Source organism: Heterocephalus glaber, unplaced genomic scaffold (genome assembly GCF_053883595.1).
Source record: "Heterocephalus glaber isolate CG9 unplaced genomic scaffold, H.glaber_assembly_v1.0 deba00001600, whole genome shotgun sequence".
Taxonomy (NCBI): Eukaryota; Metazoa; Chordata; class Mammalia; order Rodentia; family Bathyergidae; genus Heterocephalus; species Heterocephalus glaber.
In genome coordinates, this window is record NW_028258372.1 from 3072210 (window position 1) to 3095335 (window position 23126).

Sequence of the window (23126 nt, forward strand, 5' to 3'; positions counted from 1 at the left end):
TAAGCCAGAGTTTAGAAAACAAAGGGCCTCACACAGCTGCACATCTTGGAGGTGGGGAGGCCAGTCCCATGTCTCATTACTGACCACAGTGGCTCTCTGCACCGAGTCCCTCCACACAACAAGGTCTCGGGATCCATGAGGAGTTATCTGAGAGCTGCATGGATTGGCAATCTAAAATACCTGTGGATTCCTTGTTGCTTTAAACCTGGGACCTGAAGCTGGGCAGGATAACACACACCTGTAATCCCAGCGATCAAGACTGAAGCAGGCCAATCACAAGTTTGAGCTTGGCCTGAGCAACTTAGTGACTTAGTGAGATCTTGTCCCAAAATAAAAGAAAAGGGCTATGAGTGTAGCTCAGTGCAAAGGCCCCGGTTTAGTCTCAAGTACAAACAAAAAATGTCTGAGATTTTATCTAGAAAAAAAATAGGAAGGAGAGAGAAACCAAAAGGTAGGGGAAAATACTGCCACAAATGTCAGTAGCCTTAATATATGAAGAACCTCGAGCCTCTACATATTGATGAGAAAAATATTAAACTCTTTACAAATGCTAAGCATAGAAATAGATTATTCACAGATGAGCAAATACATGGTGAATAGACAAGGAAATACAAGTAATACATTAACAATAAAACATGCGAAATTAAAATTTAAAAATAAGACTAAATTTCTGACAAATTGACAAAGACTTTTTTGTTGTTGTTTGAGACAGGGTAGCCATGGCTGGCCTTGGACTCTAGATCCTCCTGTCTCGGCCTCCTGTGTTCTAGCATTACAGGTGTGTGCCAGCATGCCTGGCTGACAAAGATTTTTAAGAATTTTAAAAATCAAAATATAATGAAGGCACTGTTGGCTTTCTGTCACTATGACAAAATACCTGAAACAATCATCTTAAAGAAGAAAGGTTTATTTTGGTTTGTAGTTTCAGAGATTTTGGTCTATGGCCACATGACCCTCTATGGTCCTGAAATGAAGCAGTACATCAGGGCTGAAGCGAACAGTGGAGGAGACCACTCACTTCATGGTGGACAGAAGGTAAAGAGAGAGTGGAAGGGGCAGGCTTCACAATCTTCCCTTCCAGGGCACACCCCCAGTGACCCAATTCCTTCCACTAGGCCTCGCCTTTTAAACATCCCACCACATCCCAGTAGTGCCACAGGGTGGGGACCAAGCCTTCAACACACGGTGTTTGGGGGACTTCAAGATCCAATCATAACAGGCACTCTGGAGCTATAACTGGACAAAAGGATTCACTCCAACTCTCCTACAGTGTGGGTTTGGGTATGCCCCTCAAAAGACCTCAGAACTTGACCTTTTTGGGGGGGAGTACTGGGGACTGAACTTGGGACCTTGTGCTTGCAAGGCAGGTGGCAGAACCACTGAGCTAAATCCCTGGCCCTTGAGCTTCTTTTGAGTAAGAGTCTTTCCAGATGTAATTAAGAAGGATATTGAGATAGGATCATCCTAGTTTACAGTGGGCCCCAAATTCAGTGACAGGGCCCTTAACAAGGAAAGCGGGGGGCAGGCAGAGATTCGGGAGAAAGACCATCTGAAGATAAGCAGAGACTAAAGTTATGTATCCATAAGACAAAGAGCATCAAGAATTGCTGAGAAATCTAAGATTAGTTGGGATTAGAAACCTGTTTACAGAACTAGTAACAGAAAAATTTCCAGCTATGGGGAAAGAATTTAATGTACACATAAGTGAGGCATATAGAACATCAAATAGAAGTCCAACACAAAGACGGAATCTTAAAAGCTGTTAGAGAAATGCAACAAATACAGGTAAATTCACTAGAATTACAGCCGATTCTCAACACAAACCTTAAATAAAGGCCAAGAAGGCTCGGAATGAAGTTTTTCAAGCCCTGTAAGGAAACAACTTCTGACCCCGACTTCTTTCAAAATTATAGAAATTATCTTTCAAAATTGTAGAAGAACAGTCTTTCTTTGGCAAAGAGTACTTTAAAGATGGTTCAACATATGCAAGTCAATAAATACGATACATTACATAAGTAGAATAAAGACGAAAATCATAGGAACATCTCAATTGATGCAGAAAAAGGCCTTTGATAAAATGCAAAGCCTGTTCATGATTAAAAAAACAACAACTGGGGCCAGGGATTTAGCTCAGTGGCACCGAGCCTACCTTGCACTGGTAAGATCCTGAGTACAATCCCCTGTACCAGAAAAAAAGAAAAGAAAACCTGAAGAAAACAGGTATAGAAGGACATTATCTCAATCTGACAAAAGCTATTTATGACCAGTTTATTGCCAATATCATATTAAATGGGGAGAAAACTGAAAAGCTTTTACTGTAAAATTAGGAACAAGACAAGGATGTCTACTGTCTACACTCCTATTCAATATAGTACTCAAAACTTCAGCCAGAGCAATCAGAAAGAGACGGGAAAAAGGGATATGAACAGGAAAGGAAGAAGTTAAACTATCCTTATTCACAGATGATATGATTCTTCACATAAAGACCTGAAAATTTCACCAGAAAACTCCTAGAACTAGTAAACAAATTTAGTAAGGTAGTGGGATAAAAAAATCAACACTCAAAAATCAGTAGCATTCCGGGACACTGATAATGAATCAACCAAAAAGGAAATTAAGAAAATAATACCATTCACAACAGCATCAAGAAATTTAAATTACTTTGGAGTTAACCTCACAAAGGAAATGAAAGGCTTCCATAATGAAAACTACAATTCTCTCAAAGGAGACAGAAGAGGACAACAGAAAACGGAAAGATGTCTCCTGTTTCCGGATGGGCAGAACCAACATTGTCAACATGGCCATATTTCCAAAACTGACATAGGAGTTTAATGCAATCTCAATCAAAATACCAACAGCATTCCTCACAGAACTAGAGAAAATAATCCTAAAATTCACATGGAACCAGAAGAGACCAAGAACAGCAAAAGCAATCCCAGGCAACAAGGGCATAGCAGAAACATCACAATCTCAGATTTCAAATTGTATTATGAAGCTACAGTGATACAAACAGCATGGTGGATCAAAACACACATGTGGAATAACAGAATGAATAGAGGATGTAGAAAAAACCCAGGTACCTTCAGCCATTGGATCTCTGATAAAGGGAACAAAAAATCATACGCTGGAGGAAAGACAGCCTCTTTAATAAATAGTACTGGGAAAACTGGCTGTCCACATGCAGAAGATTGACTCTAGACCCATATCTCTTACCATGTATTAAACTAAAATCAAAATATATCAAAGATCTAAATATTAAAAGAGAAAAATTTAATCTCCTGTAAGATAAAATAGTAAAAACTCCTGAAGACATAGGCATAGGCAAGGACTTTTTGAACAGAATCCCAATTGCAAATGAAAAAGCACCCAGGATCAATAAATAGGATTATGTTAAGTTGAAAGACTTCTGCACAACAGTGGAAACCACCAACAGAGTGAAAAGACAATCTACAGATTGGGAAAAGATTTTGCCAGCTATTCCCCAGACAGAGGACTAATAGAATATATAAAGAACTCAAAAAAACAGACCCCCCCCAAAATTTAAAGACCCAATCAAAATATGAGCGACTGAAATGAATAGACACTTCTCAGAAGTACAAATGGCCAATAAATACATGGAAAAATGTTCAACATCCTGGCCACTACAGAAATGCAAATTATAACAATGCTAATATTCCATCTTACTCTAGAAAGAATGGCTATCATCAAGATCACAAATAATAACATGCTGGTAAGGCTGTAGGAGGAAAAGGAACCCTTCCACATTGTTGGTGGGACTGAAAACTAGTGCAATCACTATGGAAATCAGTACAGAGATTCCTCAGAAAACCCAAACTAGAAATTCTACTCGATCCATTTCTAGGCATCTTCCTGAAAGAGTTAAAGACATCATATTACACTGACACATGCATGGCCATGTTTATAGCCGCACAACTCATAATAGTTCAACCTTGGAAGTGGCCTAGATGTCCATCAACAGATGAATGAATAAAGAAAATATGGTTTTTGTATACAATGGAGTACTAGTCTGCTATATGGAAGAATAAATTTGAGCCATTTGTAGGAAAATGGGTGCACCTTGAGATCATAATATTCATTTAAATAAATCAGACACAAAAGCTTAAATACTGTATAATTTCTCTTATATGAGAAATCCAAAGTATAAATAACTTAAAAAACAAAATAAAAGATAGACAATAGGAAACAGGAAGATGAATGTTTTGCAAATGGGAAGGGGACCTAGAGACAGGGTGGAGGGAAAGAGAGGAGGGGAAGGTGATATAGAAAGAATTAAGATGTGTTATGTACATCATGAGAAGACCTCAACTTCTCATGATGAATGTAATTACGTATAACAAATATTCACTAACAACAATAAAAATTAAAACAAGCAGAAGAAAAATGCTGACACCAGCAAGAGGTAGGAAAGAGGCATGGAACAGATTTACCTTCAGAGCCACCCATCAGCACTTGGAGTTTGGACTCCTGGCTTCCAGAACTGTAAAAGAATTTATTTCTGTCATGTAAGCCACCCATTCTGTGGTTCTGCATTGTAGCAGCCCTAAGAAATTGATACACCTACAGTCTGTTTGCCTGATTGAGCAGGGGGAAGCTTAACCCAAAGTACCTCATGATTAAACTTGGAAATTCAATAAATGTAAACAGCACATCTATCATATGGAAGACTATGCACCTGGTAACAGAGAAACAAGAAAGAATAAGACCCATTGCATGGGAAGAGAATCCAGGAGGGTGGAAAGAGACAGGCGAGGTAGTAGAGGCCAGATCTCGAATGGCCTTTAGGGTCATGTTAAAGTCTAAATTGTAGTGCATATACACAATGGAATACTATTTAGCTATAATAAGGAGTCAAGTCATGACCTTTGCAGGAAAATGGATGGAACTTGAGACCTCTGATATGAGAAACCTAAAACATAAATAAATAAGAGTTACACAAAGGAGAGGTGGTAGAAAACAAAGTCAGACTCACTGGAGATACAGAAGGGGATCAAAAGGAAGGGGGAGGAGAGAGGATGGGGAGGTGGGAGTAAAGGAATAAAAAATTGCCAGCATAGTTAGGGTTTTGGTGAAGGTTTTCTTCCTAGTTATAGTCTCAGATGGCCTTCCACGGCACACACACACACACACACACACACACACACACACAGAGTGGGTGGGGGTTCTAGTCCCTTTCTCTTCCTACAAGGACACAAACTCCACCCTCATTACCTCATCTACCCCAAGGCCCCACCTCCTCATGCCATCCTACTGACAGGCAGGGTTCAGCATGAGTTTGGGTAGGACATGAACATACAGCTCAGCACACTGTGTTATGGCTTATATCTAGATGTCCCCCCAAAGCCTCATGAACTCATAGGTGGGGCTTTTAGGGGCAGGTGGTGGAACCACTGAGCTGAAAGCCCCAGGTGGGGCTTTTAGGACTGACTGGATCATGGGTGTGTGATACTGGATTATAAGTGTGTGATACAGGATTAGTTTACTGACTGGTTTACCATAGTTCTGGGTATGGATGATGGAAGACCCACCCTGAGTGTGGGTGGCACCATCCAATAGGCTTGCAGCCTGGATGAAATAAAAAGGGAAAGAAGGAAGGCTCTGCTTCCTGCCTGCCATGCCATGGACTGTTTCTCCCCTGCCAGGCCTCTCTACCATGGGCCTCTGCCTTGGAGCTAGCTGACTATGGAATGAAAGTTCTACAAACTGTGAGCCAAAATAAACCTCTCTTCCTTTAACTTGTGAGTGTTGAGTATTGTGTTCTAGCAATAAGAAAGTAACTAAGTATTGAAAACATGAGTATTTTCTTTGCTTTCTTGGTGCATTGCAAAGTCCTTCCAAGACAACAGTGGACAGAACTGAGCCAGAGCCAGGAAAGTGTGATAACTCAGGGGCCAGCAGGGGTCGGTGCCTTTATCTTCCCAATTGATGCAGCCCTTTCAGAGTGCTAAGATTCCCTGACTTCCCAAGGAGCTCATGTTCTGAAGGTGACCTCTGGCTTCCAGATCCTGCTTTTGCTGAACTAGGCAGTCTCAGCACATTCATGTGTGAGAGCAATGGTTTACTGAAAACTGAAGACAGCAGGGAGATTTATATTCAACTCAAATGACTGAAAGTACACTGTTAGCTCTTTCTCTTCAGAAATCCTTCACCACTTCTGAAATCGTAGCCCTTGCCAAGTTCTGTGTGGTTCAGGCCTCTTCTCTTAGGTGTCCCTCTCACTTGCAAATTCCAGCTCATCAGGGCTTTTTTATTTTCTGCTTCTGGGGACTGAACTCAGGATCTTGCGCTTGTGAGGCAGTCAGTGCCACTGAGATAAATCCCCGGCCCATCAGCACTCCTTTATAGCCTCAACTCCTGCAGTCCTGTGTCATCAGAGTTTCACCTTCCACTTCCCTGCTGCTCATGAAGGAAGCATTTCCCAAAACGAAAGTGGCTCCCTCAGCAAGAGAAATTCTGGCCCCAGGTGCTAATATGCTATTCATCCTGAGGCATAATTCTGAAAAAGACTAAACACCCCACTCAGGATCGATAAATATTCCAGCCACATCTAGCTGAGGCCTGCTCAGGAGTAAAAACCACATTCATCATCTGTGTGGAGAATGTGACTGTTCTGTCCTCCTGGGCCTCTGTATAAATGACAGCCTCTTTCAGGTTAATGATAAATAACACTTATATCACATATTCAAATACATTACTGTCACGCTCCCACCATATCCATAGGTTCTGCTTTTGAGGATTCAACCAATCATGAATCAAAAACATTTGGGAATAATTTGCACCCACATTAAATAGCACAGTCTTTGTTTGTTTTTCCTTGTCATTATTCCCTACACAATACAGCTATTTACACAGTTCTCACATTGGATTAGGTATTATAAGTAACCTAGAGTGAGGTGAGCAGGCTTCAAAAAGAATTCCCTTCAGGGTTTTTTTTCATCATGAATAGATGTTATTTTTTGTCAAATGCTTTTTCTGCATCTATTGAGATGATCATGTGATTTTTGCCCTTGCTTCGGTCTGTGTGATGTAGTATTGCATTTATTGATTTGCATATGTCGAACCATCCTTGCATCTCCAGGATAAAGCCTATTTGGTCATGGTATATGAGCTTCTTGATGATTTGTGCCATTCTGTTTGTCAGTATCTTGTTTAGGATTTTTGCATCTCTGTTCATTTAAGGGATTGGCTTGTATTTTTCTTTTTCAGTCTGGTTTTGGAATCAGGGTAGTGCTAGCTTACATAATGGAGTACTACTTTGCCATTAAGGATGATAAATTTAAGTCATATGTAGGAAAAAGGATGCATGAGACCATGATGTTACGTGAAATAAATCAGACACACAAGCTTAAATATACATAATTTCTCTTATATGAGAAATCTGAAGTATAAGTTACTTAAAAAATAAAATAAAAGTCAGTAGAAAACAGGGAACTAGATATTTTGCAAATGAGAAGAGGATCTAGAGATGGGGCAGGGAAAGGGGAATAAAAATTAAGATATTGAAGTACATGCACCTATCCTCTAAGATGCATGTAAACATTATGTACTGCAAACACATATTAAGAGGAAAAGAATTAGAAGAAGGAAGAAGAGTAGGAGAGTGGGAGGAGGAGGGAGAATTGACTTGCTCAATGACATCCAGGCGGTAAAGCAGCAAGGCTGGCTTCAAAAAGCAATCTTTTTTTTTCTTTATTTTTTTATAGTTCATGTGCAATTTATTGATTTAAAAACATGGCTAGTTTTGCTTGGAAACCACCATCTCCTTGAGAATGGTAGAAAAAGCCAAATATGAGAAATTTCAATTTGGCAGGACTTTTTGGGGTGCTGGAGGTTGAGGCAAAGGCCAGGAGCCCTGCTCCCACCTTTTAATTGGCCTGCCTGTCCCCAGTGCCTTAAATTCCTTATAGACTCGCAAGCCCAAGGTCCTGAGTTTAATCCCCGGTACCAAAAAAGAAAAATTCCTTATAGAGGTCAATGGGCACCAATGGGTCATGAGTAGCCAACTGTCACAGGTTAAGTAACATACCTGGGGTGACAAAAGAATTTGACTAATTATTGGGTGATTCCAGTCTTTGATAGTGGAATAGCAGACTTTTTAGTTTATATGGCTGTTTAAAAAAGAGGAGACGAATGGCATGCAGCCCAGCCTGGGTAACTCAGCGAGACCCTGAAGCAGTTCTCTTTTGTGTCTTTACTTGAACTGTGTTGGCTACCTTGATAATCTGAATCTATCGAAAATGTTTACCTTTCATGGTCATTTTGACTTTGGGGAAGAGCAAGAACTTGCAGTGTCAGATCTGATAAGGTAGAAACAGAAATTGCTGTATCAAGGGATACATGACATGGATCGTCGTAATGAGGGAGGATAAAACTGTATGCCCATTTCTCAGGCTTCCTTCTTCACACATCATTTTGTAAATGTTCTAATAAGCTCTTGGAATATACAAGGTTCCTGGTTACAAACTCAAATCCCACAATTCCATCAAGGTTGAAAAATACAGTATCACCTTGATGCTGTATCTTGACTGATGCGCTTTTCTCACACAAGGCCACCTGGGTGATTTCCACTGAGAAAACTTGGTCTCAGCATCATAATCACAAACCTCAAAAGGGAATCTTGTGTCGGGTGTGGTGGTGCATGCCTGCAATCCCAGCACTCAGGAGGCTGAGGCAGGAGGATCGCTGTGAGTTCCAGGCCAGTCTGGGCTACACAGTGAGACCCTGTCTCAACTTCCCCTCACCAAACAACAACAGCAGTAGCAGCAACGTGAATCTTGTGCCCCACAGCTTCCCGTCTTTCCACTGTTGCAGGTTGTCTGTTGGTTTCAGAGCTTCTATTTCACAATTCCGTTGTTTTGTTTTGTGATCCTGGGGTCAAACCCAGGGATGCTCTATCATTGTTACATCCCCAGTCCCCTTTTAAACTTTTTATTTTGAGACAGGGTCTTGCTAAATTGCTCAGGAGGGACTTGGCCTTGCAATCCCCATTACTTAATTTTAATGATTTCATGGGATCCTAGGATCCCTTGACTTTTACTACAGTGGAGTAATGCTCATGTGCTGTTTGCTTTGATATTTAGGGTTCTCTAGCTCTCCTCTCTAAAATTCACAAGAAGTCCACCAAATTCTGCAGACTCTGCTTTAAGGTTTTGTTTTTCAGGGATATTACAGTGAAGGGAATAAGTAGGAGGATCTTTCCCTCAGTTAACCATTTCCTAAATAATGGCTTTTCTGGGGCAACACTGACCAATACTGGCAGAGTTTAGGATCTGTATTTCACCAAACACTGGCGGTGTGTCACATGGACCCCACAGCATTTCATGGCCACCTACAGCATGGAGACTCTGTACAGAAGCCAAGTGCATTTTAAACTTCTGTGTGCCAGCCCTCATATATTGGCCTCTGTCTCATCCATCTTTGTTAGCGAGCAGGCAAGACATCATAAATTGTTTCTGCTCAAAAATTTTTTTCTCTAAATAACATAATGAGTATTGATGTACCCAGAGTGCAATGAGTAGGTGGGATGGATGGTTATTAGATGAAAAAAAATCAATGCAGTATAACCTCAAGACTCAATTTGAATTCCACTTTGGAAACCTGTGCTGTGGTCTGGAAAGAAATGAATTTGAGAGCAGCTGTTTGAGACTTGACAGAAGAGTTGTGCTGGTGCTGTTCAAAGGTGAAATTCAGACAATGGCGGGTAGAGCCAGTTCAATCTCACTGAAACCCAGATCAGGGGCTGAATACGATGGCACTTGGGATGGATGTTTCCTTCTGCAGTGCCCGATCCCAGTAGTAGTAAGGGGATGCGTGGCAGGAAACTACTGTAGGGAAGAAAACAGTCTTGGAAGTTAATGCTGGATTTGAAGTCAGCTGCTACAGTTTGGATCTTGGATGTCCCCCAAGGCCCTTGTATGTTAAAGGCTCTGTCCCAAGGAAGGTGTCATTGGGAGGAAGTGGACCCTTTAAGAGGTGGGGCCACATGGAAGTAAATGAGGTCATTAGGGGGCATGGCCTGGAAGGGAACTGTGGAACCACAGGCCTTTCCTTGTCCTTTCTGATCTCTGCTCAGGTTATGAGCTGATTTTCTCCACCATATGCTCTCATTGTGTTACCCCACGGGCCCAAAGTGATGGGGCAACTGACCATGTGCTGGAACCTTTGAAACTGTGAGTCAAAAGGAACTTTTTCCCTTCCTAAGTTGATCATCTCAGGTATTTTGTTTTGATGATGCAAAGTGAATACACTAGCATTGCAAACTGTAACCATGGGCAACAGTGGCAAACCATTCAGAAACTTACTTCCTTTGTCTGTAAATGGGAACAAATCGCGTCCACCTTGAAGGCAAAGATAATGCAGGTGCAGTGTCTGGCATATAGCAAGTGTTTGATAGAAGGCAGCTATCAGACTTCATACTGTGAGACTGTTTTGTAGCAGAACAAATTGTAAGATCATTTCTTTGTTGCTGCACACATGTGTGTCTCTGAATATGATTTACTCAAGAGTGAATAGTGTTACAAAAAATTCCAACATTCTTCTTCTTAACTTCTTTTTCTTTTGGTATCAGGAATCGAACTCATGGCCTTCCACTTGCCAGGCAGGTGCTGCACTGCTGAGCTACATCCCCAGCCATCTTATTTAACTTCTGAGACCTGCCCTCTTTTTTCCCCTTTCTGCGTCTTTGATCAGGGTTTTCTTCAAAGTAAACTGTCCAAAGTTAAGTGCGTTTACAGGACGAACAGAGTTCATACAGTTTAAGCCTTTACACACAGGCTTCTTTTCTTCTGCACTAGGTTTCTTTTCAGCCTCTGGTGCCTTGGTAGCTGCTGTTTTTGTCCCCTCCAAGCCTTCTGCTTACCATCAGCAGCAGGCTTCTATCCTTTCCTCCCTGCCACAAGCTTCTCACGTGTAACCCTCTTCTCATCTGCTTTGGCTGCAGCTGCTGATTCAATCACCTGCAGTGTGCAACTCCTGGCCTGGCAAGGAGGGGTTCTGGTTCACGGTCTTTGGCTGTGGCTTTAGCTTCAACATGATTCTCAGGTTTTCAGTGGATTCTTTTTCAGGACTCTACAGTGCCTCTTCCTGTGTGGTACTCAGAGGGTTCTTTGGATCTCTGGACTTTGTAAGACTACAGAGGTTTGATTTGATCGTCTTATGTATGGTCAGGTTATAGTTGAACCTAGAACCTTTGCACTGAGCTGCATCCCCAGCTCTTTGATACTTTTTATTTGGAGACATTGTCTCCTAAGTCACTAAAGTTGCGCAGGCTGGGCTTGAACTTGCAATCCTCCTGCCTCAGCCTTGTAGAGTGCTGGATTCCAGGTGTGTGTCACCACGCCTGGCTAGGTCATAATTACGCTTGAGGGAAGGAGCTTTATACCAAGTACCATACAATTCATCTAAGCACTTTTAGTCCAAATGCAGGATATCCTGCATGGCCACCAGGAGTAAGTTTCACGATGCTCAGTTTGCTCACATTAAGCAGTGATGCTGGGATGTTTCTGAAATATCTGATGATGCCATCATCTCCATTACAGAGATGTGCTATAATGTGCTGGACACAATGACAGATCATTTTGGCCTTTCCAACTCTTATTCACTTGAGAGTAAGATATCATTCTAGACTTCTATTCTCTTTTGATATCATTCTAGACCTTACGTGTCTTAAGAAGCAAAACATCCTCCTTGGTCTTCTTGTAAACTTCAACTTTAGCTTTGATCACCAAAGGAAGTTCAGGAACTTCTTTAATACAATGACTTTTAGACATGACAAGTGCTGGTGAGGCTGAGGCAGCCAGGGCAGAGCAGGTGGCATCTTGCTTTTGGGATGTGCTCCCCCTACAGCGCCAGCAATGCCAGGTTTGGGTTGGTGCAAACATAAGTCTTCCCAGACACAGTTCAAAAGGCACCCTAGCCAGGCTGGTGGGGTCCTACCACCTTGGAGCTGGGAATTTGAGCCAGAGCTCTGCTGGTGCCCGAAGACTCAGAACTGATCCATGACCCACTGACTCACTAACAGCATAGGGATGCCTGTTATTTTTATGCAAGCTGGTGTGACCCAAATTCATAGTATCTGGTCAAATGGGAACTTTGAACTCAGAGGGCCAGGTGACATTTTTGCCAGATGACTCTTTTTAGGGTACATCAATATCAGAGGACAAGCACAGGGCATGACGAGGAGAGAAGGCTATGGTCTTCTCAAGATTCCTGGTCTTAATCTACAAAATTGTAAGGCTAATGCTAATGGTAATATCTTCCACTAAATGCATGACACAGATTGCTGTGAGACCAACTGAGATAAAATACGTGGAATTTATGCAAGATGGAGAATGTATGGCAGTGTTATTTCCAGTCTCTTTACCCCCCATATAGTATGTCTGTGCACTGAGGAGACTCAGCCTTCTGGGGCACTCACAGCTAAGTCAATACGCTTTGTCCTACACGTGTGGTGTGCAAACCCTGCCCAGTATAGGTGGATGATAGGGAAAGGCGTTTCTTGTAGGAATCTGTCATATCTGACAACCAGGTTCTCTTCCCTCGTTTGTCTTCTAGTCACTCTCAGCAAACAGCTGCTACACACCATTGAGCAGTGGAGACAATCTTCCAGGAGAATAGCTAATAATAATTTGATGTGCTGGTGATGGAGAATGTCATGCTAAAAGCCACAGAGCATAGTTGGCGCTTCCTTCTGTTCAATCAGCATCTTACAGGTCGGAGGCTTTTGTTTTTAAACAAAGTGTTGGGGGTGGATATCATACACACCTGTTATAATAAACCAAATGATGCAAAGGGGAATAAAAACGTTTCCTTTCTGTCTCTTTTATTCTCAGATTTCAGATCTACACCGTGTTGACTTGGATGCAGGCTCTGCTGCATGTGAATGAGTTTTCCAGCCACAAACACTAGTGAAAGTCATCACTGGAATGACTTTGAAAGTCAGGGAATCAATATCTGTATCCTTGAGAAATAAAACCTCCTGCTATCAAGCTTTCCACACAATCACAAGCAGGTTATCTGGAAATAAATTTAAGGTCTTAGAAACTGTTTATTAGAATGCACATAATTCTTTCACCAATGACATAGTCACAACAATTCACAAAAATTGAAAATAATTTAAAATCTGACCATGGTACAATCCTTTACCAGAAAATGAATTAACAATTCCCTTTTTGATGCCTGAACAATTTCTCATTCTGTAACATTACACCCTGGTGAGTTCCAAGCCTGTTGTTACATGTCCCTCCAGAAGGGTAACCAGTCCTTGGGACAAGAGAAACTTTACTGCCCCATACGTCCCTTCATTTATCAGACTTTACTCCAGACTTACTCCTTTACTCCAGACTTACTCCTTCCCCTGTATGAGGCAATAGCACGAGTATAACAGCTTCTGTTAGGTTCTCTGAGTCCTTCTAGTGAATCACCAAATCTGAAGGTGGTTTGGGCCACAGTCTGAGTGGAGTTAGTTAGAAGGGTGGTTTTGTGTAAATTCTTCTCTCTACCTTTGTGTTTGGATGCTGAGGCTGCTTAGACTGTCAAACTAAATACTGCATATTAGCTGGCTCAAACCACAGAAATTTATTTATGTCTTTTATTTCTGGAAGCTGGAAGTCCAAGATCAAGGTGCTGGTAGGGTTCTCTTCCCGCTTGCACAAAGCTGTCCTCTGAGTGTCACCTCACATGTTAGAGAAACACGTTCCTGGTATCTTTTTCTATTTTATGAAGATTTCTATAGATCAGGATTCCACCCTGATTCCCTTGTGATAGGTAACTGTTCTGTCATCTTGAGTAGGGAACGCCCAACTGATTGGCTTAGCACAGTTGTGGGTGTGACTGAATGGGTTCACTGAAGATCAAAAGACCCAGCTTGGGTGTGGTTGGCACCAGCCAATAGGGTTGTAGCCTGGATGGAATAAAAAGGGGAAGAAGAAGGAAGGCTGGCTTCTGCTTCTTCAGAGGAACTGCCATCTTTGCCTTTGCCCTGGGGATCCATCTCCTGGCTTCTACCAGACCATTCAGATTCCTGATATGGACTTGCACAGGACTCTGCGCTGAGCTCCCAGCCTTCAACCGTTGGCTGGGTCCTTTGGATCTCCAGTGCAGACAGCCCTTCTGCACTCTACCACATCTGACTCTGCAAGTGGCCAGTGTAAGCCTACCTTGTAAATTATATAATCTCTTTCTCTAATGAGCACTGATTGACACAGATCTCATTTCACTGTTATGTCCTTAAGTGCCCTAACTCTGATACAATCACATTTAACATATGGATTTACAAGGCAATAGTTCAGTTTACAGCAGACCCTAACTCCTTATATTTGGGGGGTCACAAATCTTGGGCAGACTTGGCAGTTCAGGAACCATGAACTGACTTCCCTGTTTTGATGGTGGTCTACTACAGCCAGAAGCTATTAAAAAGTGTACCCGAAACATTATGCGAGGTGGAATAAGCCTGACACAAACAAAGTATTGTATGATTTCACTCATACGTGGTATCCAGAGTAATCACATTCATAGAAAAATAAAGCAGAAGTGCCAGGGTCCGGTGAGAGGGGAAATGAGTTACTGTTTAATGGGTTAGTTTCAGTCAGATGACAGAAAAGTTCTGGAGATGGATAGTAGTGACGGTTGCATAAAGATGTGAATATAGTTAAAACCACTGGATTGTGTACAGTCCTTAACCATGTTAAAATGGTAAAATTTACTATCTAAACAGCCACAATTTAAAAAGTACCTGTGGGGCCGGGGATTTAGCTCAGTGGTTTCGCCGCCTGCTGTGCAGGCGCAAGGACCTGAGTTCTATCCCTGGTACCAAAAAAAAAAAAAAAAAGTACATGTGATTCATTAGCCCATTACCACTCAACATTCAGTGGAATTGGAATTCCACCAACAGACAGCTAGGGACAGCCTGTGACACTGAGTTTCTACTTCTCTGCTGTGGTCTGAATGCTGTGTCACTTAGAACAAGAAAGGTCTACTTTGGCTCACAGTTTTAGAAGTGCCAGTCCATGGGTAGGCAGACCATTGCTTCTAGGTCTCTGAGGGAGGTGCTTGGTGACAATGGCAAAGAGCATATGGCAAAGCAGAAATGTTCACCTCAGGTTGAGAGCAAAAGAGAAAGAAAGAGGAGACTGGGGCCCCAGGATCCTCTTCAAGGGCATGGCTCCATGACCTAAACACCTTCACCAGCCCTCCTGAAAAGCTCTGTCTCCTCCAAACAGTTCCTCCCTGTGGACCAAGCCTTTAATGCCTTGGCTGCTAGGAGCCATTCATGATCCAAGTTACAGCAGCAACTAATCCTTTGAGTGGTCTTTAGTGCTCTTATAAAAAAGTCACAGATCACCCCCTTGCCCTTTCTGCCGTGTAAGGACACAGCGAGCAGGCAAATTTCCATGAACCAGAAAACAGGCCCTCATCAGACAGCAAATCTTCCAGTGCTGTGATTGAATTCCCAGGCTCCAGAACTATAAGAAATTAAGTCCTGTTATTTATAAACTATCCTTTTGTTACAGCAGCCCAAATGTATTAAGGCAACCTTCTAATCTAGTTCGTTGCTTCTGAATTACTGGTGCATATTTAACCATATCTATCACTCATTGAAATACATACTGATATGTGTCCTCAAACACATTCCCTTTTCCTCTTGGGCGTGCATTTAGGTTTGATTTCTAAATGAAGAGAGGCTGCATCTCTGAGATCTGTATCATGTCTAGGTCTGTCTCCTCCGTAAGTGAACCTCTTTTTCTCTGTCTACTTTAAGAACAGGCAGAATTCCAAGGACCCAGAGGAAGGTCAAAGGAACACAAGAGAAACACTTGTAATGGGTTATTTTTTTGGTACTGGAAACCGAACTCAGGGCCTTGCACTTGCCAGGCAGGTACTGTGCTGCTGAGCTATATCCCTGGCCCTATGTAATGGGTTATTATTCTTGGTCAAGAAATAAATTTATACTATCTTAAAGCCATGGAGAATAGTCCAGATTTTCCTATTACAGGATTTTGAATTACCTTGCCTTATGTATGCGCCCTTTGGCAAAGTTGTTTCCAGTAGGCTTTGTTCCATGAGAAGAACGAGATGTCCAAATACTTTTATGATAGAAGCATTGCTAAGATAAGAAAATCCTTCCTTCCCTCTCAGAGAAGCAAATAGAAATTTTTTTCTTGAAACACATTTCTAAAAAAACTTTTCATCAGAACAAATTCAGTAATAGATTTTAGCAACTATTATACAGTAGGTTATTAAAATATAGTGTGAGGATACTGGCCCAGTTCCTGCATGGACACAAAAATAGCGTTGTGGTCTGTCATACTTTAGAAATGTGGCATTTAAAAATAATAAAGCTAACAAAAATTGCAGCATTTCAAAATCATATTTAATCCTGTATATTACTTCAGCATTTGTATAAAGGTTTGTCAATATGGAATAGTTCATATATCAGTGGAAAGCATATACTTGTCCCATGATATATTTTCAGTGTGTGAAAAACCCCAACTGTCAACTGGGTATTTAACATCAGATATTATGGTGGACGCACATGGGCGTGGAGGCTTGCTCACCTCATGGTAGCCAGGAAGCAAAGAGACTTCAAGAGACTGGGGTCCTAAATATCCCTCTAAGGGCATGTGGCCAAAACCTAACTATCTTCCACTAGACCAAACCTTTTAAATGTTCCCTCCCTTCCCAATAATGGCACAGGCTGGGGACCCAGTCTTTTGCACATGGACCTTTGGGGACATTGGCTTTCTACTGTAAATTATTGGTTACATGATTATAATATCAATCATATAATAATTATAGTATAATATATTATAATAATTACAATATATAATAATTATTGATTACATGATTATACATGAATAATTTGAGTTTCGTGATTTGGAGTACTTCCTCCTCAAGCCCAATCACTTTAGGATGTCCTAACAAGTGGATCAGAACCCTGATGGAAGCTCGATTATGGTAGCCAGCTGGTCTTTCTACTCCCTATTGGTTTCACAACACTGAGGCTAAAGCAGTGGAACTAGGAAAATCTGCGGGCACCACACGCTATGGCAGAAGTCACCACGTCCCACCAGGAGGTTTCACTGGGAGCAAAGACTCCTGATTGCTAACAAGGCCTGTTAAAAGGTACTGCTGTGGGCTTCACATCTTAGCTGATCAGGAATATGTAGAATTCGACAATCGTCTCTCCTAAGTGCACCTAAGTGGATTAAGTCTCTAAAACCACACACTGACTTACCAGGCAGGTTTGTCTATGGACAGTACAAGGGCATGTCCTTTAAGTTCCTTGTCATAAAATGGCCTGGAGAACAAAATGTTAATGAAGCCACTTATTCATTCATACACTCAACCACTGCTGGGCCAGGGGTAGCTCAGTGACAGGTGATTACCTAGCACGCACAGGCCCTGGTTCCACCCCCAGCGCGGCAAAATTGGACTGGACCCCACGGACTAGACCTCCTGCTTATCATGTCTTCCCATGAATGGAGTCAGAGTTCCATCTGGCATCTACCCTTTACTCAAGATGGAAGGGAATGGACGGGGGATCATGTCGTGAGGCAGTTACTGATTCTTCGGGCTGGGATCAAACCCAGGGCGGTGCACGCTAAGCACACGCTCAATCACTGAGCTATCCCAGTGGGCTCCTCTGCAGACTTGATCTGAATCTGTAGTTTACCCAGAAAGCTACTGTCTTAGTTACTTTCTTCATTGCTGGGACACAACACCCAACACCCACAACTTAACGCAGGGGTTTATTTCGGCTTACGTTTTAGGGCACCTAAGGCTGGCTCCGAGGCAGGACGGCAGGGCACAGGGACCCAGCAGTGGAGACCTGCTCTCAGCACAGCAACCCGGAAGCAGACAGCGAAGGGAGGAGCTGGGGAGGGAGATAAACACTTGGGGCCACGCCCCTAGGACCGCCCCTCTAGGCCAATCAAACGCTAGCCCTCGTAACCCAATCACCTTCCAAAAGTCGGTTTGTGAGCGCATGCGCTCTTGGGGGACATCTAGATGTAAACCGGAAGACCTATTTTCCTGAAAAAGTCCTGGGAACCAAATGCAGATTTTCAAGATTTATGGGAAGGAATTATGGAACATTTCACAGCTTTGTATGTTAGTTTTTTAAAATGTCACCTCGTTTGCTTTTGTAAATCAAGTCCATGGGAGTGGCAACGTCTGACTTCACAAATGAGCTACTTTAATTGTGTCAGGCAGGGCAAAGGATGCTCCCTTCGGTAAAAATGGTGTATATTTTTATTTAAAGCCAACCACAGCTGGGTTGAAGGCTAGTTGGAAATACAACCTGAGATTTGGCTTAGTCATTCCTACAACCATTTATTTTATACCCTCTTCTCCAGAGTGGGTGGTCCTCGTGTGTTGTCTTTGCCAAAATGCTCATATTTTATTTCTTGTATTTTGGTCACTCACGTACTTTTAACATTTGAGGTGTTGAAATGTTTTCTGGCTGAAGTTCTCACCTTAGGTTTAGGGCTAAGCCTAGTTTATTCCAGACTTGGTGTTCTCCAGAGTCCCAAGGGGATGAGTAACTATGTACAATATGCTTTTCAGAAACTTAAAGAAAAACAAAAACAAAAAAGATGCCTCAGTGTTTATTTTCAACTTCTCTGTCCTTGTATTTAAGGCAACTCTTCTTAAAGTAGCCGAGGGTTAGGTATGTCTTTTCATTATTCAGTATGATTTTCTGATGTGTATTCCATTTATTAATTTTCTTTTTGTTTTATATCTTATCTGTTGCTAAATTCATCAGTTGAGTTTTATTTTTAGTTTCTCCATTTTTACATTCTAGAATTTCAGTTTTCTGGCACAGTTTTCTATTTTCTGCCAAAATTCTCAGTATTATCTTTTAGTCCCTCCAGCACATTAAGCAGAGCTATTTAAAAGCCTGTGTATGGTTTATCTTTTGTTTTGAATACCTTTAGGACTATTCTTATTACAGTGGACACTTGACTTACGAACTCAATTCATTTCTCAGGGCTGATTCTAACTCAAGTTGGTCAATTGAATGCTCAGGGTCCTCTACATGGTCTTCAAAGTTTCTCTCTTAAATACAGGCAGATCTCAGTGTCCTTAGAGAGACACTGGCCGGGATGTCTCAAGGCCACACAGGAAAGGATGTTGTAAGGTCCCTTCCAGAACTCTTTAAGGGTTAAATCTGTATCTGAGACCATCTGGAAGCACAAGTGGCTGGCATTTGGGTTGTAACTCAAGACTTTGGTCAAAAGTTAAAACTGAAATTCTGGTTGTAAACCAAGTTGTTCATATGTCAGTCTGGTCGTAACTCGAGGGGCCACTGCACTTGTTTCTCTCATGTTTTCTGCACATGGTATTGCCTCTTTGTATGCCTGGTGATTTTTCATGGAATACTAAACACTATACCAAACAATGCATATGTCTCTGAATGTTATATTTTTCCAGAGAGAATATTTGTTCATTTCTGGCACACAGATATGCAAGGAGCAATAACAATGCCAGATCATTTAGCTAAAGTGGAGATGTCGATGATTGGAAGCTCCCTGTCAGGCTTGCTTGTTTCCAGTTCCCTCTTCCTCCTCGTAGCCTGTGCTTCAGTGGCCCACCCGAAACCTAGGAGCTGATAGGGCCAACCCTCCTTAGTGGATCTGATCTCCAAGATTGTGCTTCTGTCTCCTTCAGGCAACATCTGTGCTTTTGAAAGGAGCAGGCAGCCCTGATGAGAGGGGGCTGCAAATTCTTGACACATCTTTTCCGGCCCCAGTGTATCTCTGATGTGTGCAAACAAATGTGGTATTAACACATTTTAGCCTGCTTTTCTGTAGATGGATTAATCAGAACTACCTACTGCATTATGGTAGGGAGGGAAAAAAGTTTATAGCGTGACATTTGCTTGCTTGCTTCCTTCCTTCCTTCCTCCTCCCTGCCTTGTACTGGGAATTGAACCCAGGGTCTTTGCACTGAGCTACATCCCTAACCCTTTAAAACTTTTCATTCTGAAACAACTCATCAAGTTGCTAAGTTGCCTGAGCTATTTTGAAACTTGCAGTCCTCCTGCCTCAGCCTCCCAGAGTGCTGGGATTACAGGCGTGCATCACCAATCTGAAAGGAGAGACTGTGTGTGTGTGTGTGTGTGTGTGTGTGTGTGTGTGGTACTAGGGACTGAATCCAAGGCTTGTACAGGCTACATGCCCAGCACTTTAAAAAGTTTTTATTTTGAGTCAGGGTCTTGATAATTGCTCATTATGGCTTCATACTTGTGATCATCCTGCCTCAACATTCCAAGTAACTGGGATTGCAGGTGTGTGTAACCATGTCTAGCAAGGAGAGGCTTTCTTATTCATCATGTGCACTCAGAATAGGACTTGAATGTGTTATAATACATGATTTTTATATATTTACAGGATAAAGGAATGAATGCAGCTTTTATTTGAAATTGGTAGCAGTGAATGTTATTTTTTCACCCCATACCAGAAATTGAAAACAATGTCATTCATGAACATGAGTATACCATGGACAGGGCAAGAGGACCTGTCCATCCTGGGTGGAATCAACCGCTTAGAATTTAGACCAGCAAATAATTATTTTCCCTAAGGAGGAGTATTCTATTACTAGTGTTAATTAGAATTGCTAATGCATGATATAAAAAGCAGATGACATTTAGTTAGTTATTTCACTGTGTTTAAATTCTCAACATAAAATGTACCCTAGAGTCTGCAGTCTATAGAGACACCCCCACTTCCTGGGCCTAATCATTGATGTGCCAGTGCTTGTGACAGTGGAGGAAGGTCAAGGGTTGGGTGAGAACCATGCATCTGAGCTTATGGAAGGGGCTGTGTCCATGCCATGTGTGTGTCTGTTGGCTCTGGCCTACTTCATTTCCCCAATTGTTTCTATACTGGACCTTGGAGACATATTTATCTGAACTGGATTGTTTTAAACTACACTTCTACTGATAAAATTGGTTAATACACAGCAGTAAGCAAATAGTCAAAAATTATTTCATCATACTGGCTGGACCTGTGTTTGGTCTTCTCTCTGTGCCAGGTCATAAGGTCCCTTGAGGACAGGGAAAGTCTCATTCATTACTCTGTTTTGCAGCAGCAGTGCCAGTATTGTAGAATGAATGCTTAATAAATGCGAGTTACACTGAATAGTTTTCCCCTGTGTGTTATTTTGCACATAAAACACAGCTTATGTTGTGTTCATATCCCTTATATGAAAATGAAAACAAATGACATCTTATTGAAAGATTCTTTGGCCTCCTGGGCTATAATTTTAAGAAAAATTAGCAATATACAAAATGGAACATATTTATTTAAAAGGGGAGGGGAAAACTATGCTAATTAAATGAGTAGAAGGGTTTATTTGATTAAGATAAGGAGATAAAGATTAGTGCAATAAACATACGCAGTAAAAGGAAATGCTTCATATTGAAAGATGAATTCATGAAAGTCAAAGAGAAACCAAGGCTCTTCATGTAGGAAGATTTTCAATACCCTCACAAAGCTCAGCTGAATATACCCTTCTCTTTTTGCTCATGTTCTTTTTGTGTTATTTTAGATGTTTGCTGATACTGAGTCTACCTAAGCAGCTATCTAGAACTCAGGACCACATTAAAGAAAACTAATTGAACCCCTTACATTCATGATTAATTTTGCTTTCTCATTGTTTTTAAGGGATACTGACACCAAACGTTCAGATAACCTGTTTCAGTTCTTTTTTTTTTTTTTTTTGGTACCAGGGATCGAACTCAGGTCCTTGCGCTTGCTCAGTAGGTGGCAAAACCACTGAGCTAAATCCCTGGCGCTCATTTTGGTTTTTGAGGCAGGGTCTTGCTGCATCACCTAGACTAGCCTCAAACTTTGGATCCTCAAACTTGCTAACCTTCCAAGTAGCTGGGATAACAGGTGCACACCACCATGCCCAGGTATTTCAGTTCTATTTATCCTTCTTCAGAAAGTCATTCTGAAGAATTTTTATATTATTTATAGAACTTTATATTTATCACTCTTAAAAATTCCTTGATTTTTGTCCTTATGAATTTGTCCTCACTCCAAATGAGAATTCATCAATAAATTTGTGTTCTTGTAGTTAGCTGTGTCAGTCATTAATGCTATCCACTAGATATTTCAGATTCTCCACCATTCCAGAAATGCCAGTAGGATTCTAAATCTTAGCATTAGGCTGGGTGAGATCATGTGACCAGTTCTGGTTATTGTATTGTGACAAGTGTTACTTCCTAGTTAGAGAATTTCATGGATGAAATAAGACCCTTTAGCAAACTCTTTTCCCTCTTACGTGGTAACAGTGACATTCGCTCTGTTGCCATGGGTCCTTGAATGAGATGACAAGAAGAGCACCCTGCTGACCCAAGATGAATACATGGTATGAGTAAACAAACTTTTGTGGCTTTGAGCCACTAGGATTTGGGGACTGCTTGTTATTGCTGCTTATATCCAGGCTCCATCATAGAAACAGAACCCATATGTACACATACACATCTGTACCCACAGAGACGGAGTCATTGAAAGGAATTGGGGTATGTTGTAGTTACTGGTTTCCAAGGAAATAGATTTGATACAGGACACATAAATTTATAGGAGTATTTAATAATATTCACCCAAAAAGTCAAATGCTGTGCATGTGCTAGAGACCCAAAGAATCCAGCAGAGGGCTTGGATCCCACAGGAGTCCAGCCAGAGGCCTAGGGCTCCCGGCAATGTCTCATGCAAGTCTGTATCAAGGATCTGCACCATGATGGCTCAGAGGCCAGTGGTGGAAGCTAAAGTCTGCACTGGAGATTTGTGCTAGAAGGCTGAGGGATCTGCACTAGGGCCGGGAAGTGATGCTCAAGGTGAAGACCAGAGCTCCTTGGAAGAGAACAGCAGCCATCCCTGGTGGCAGGAAGGACCCAAGCTCCTTTGAGAACAAGAACAGCTGAGTTTGTGTCAGGAAAAACAGCCATGGCAAACTTCTCCAGGAAAGTCAATAGCATGCCATTGGCAACAGGCCTCAGGTGGGTCTTCTGTGCCCAGAACCATGCTCACTCGTTTAGGGGGCATTTCCATCTAAGTTGACCATCAGTTAATCCACCATAGTGTATGTGACCCTGGGAGCTG

General features: G+C 41.8%; 1 protein-coding gene and 1 pseudogene across 1 annotated transcript in view; both read right to left on the reverse strand.

Annotated features, from left to right (window-relative positions):
- Positions 1-17883, reverse strand: part of Map1lc3c (microtubule associated protein 1 light chain 3 gamma) — a 48143-nt gene extending 30260 nt beyond the window's left edge. Inside the window, exon 1 of the mRNA XM_087194266.1 lies at positions 17780-17883. The gene's annotated coding sequence lies outside the window, so the exon portion shown is untranslated. The remainder of the gene's footprint in view (positions 1-17779) is intronic.
- Positions 10893-12190, reverse strand: LOC101708914 (large ribosomal subunit protein uL4-like; annotated as a pseudogene).
- Positions 17884-23126: the final 5243 nt, after the last annotated feature.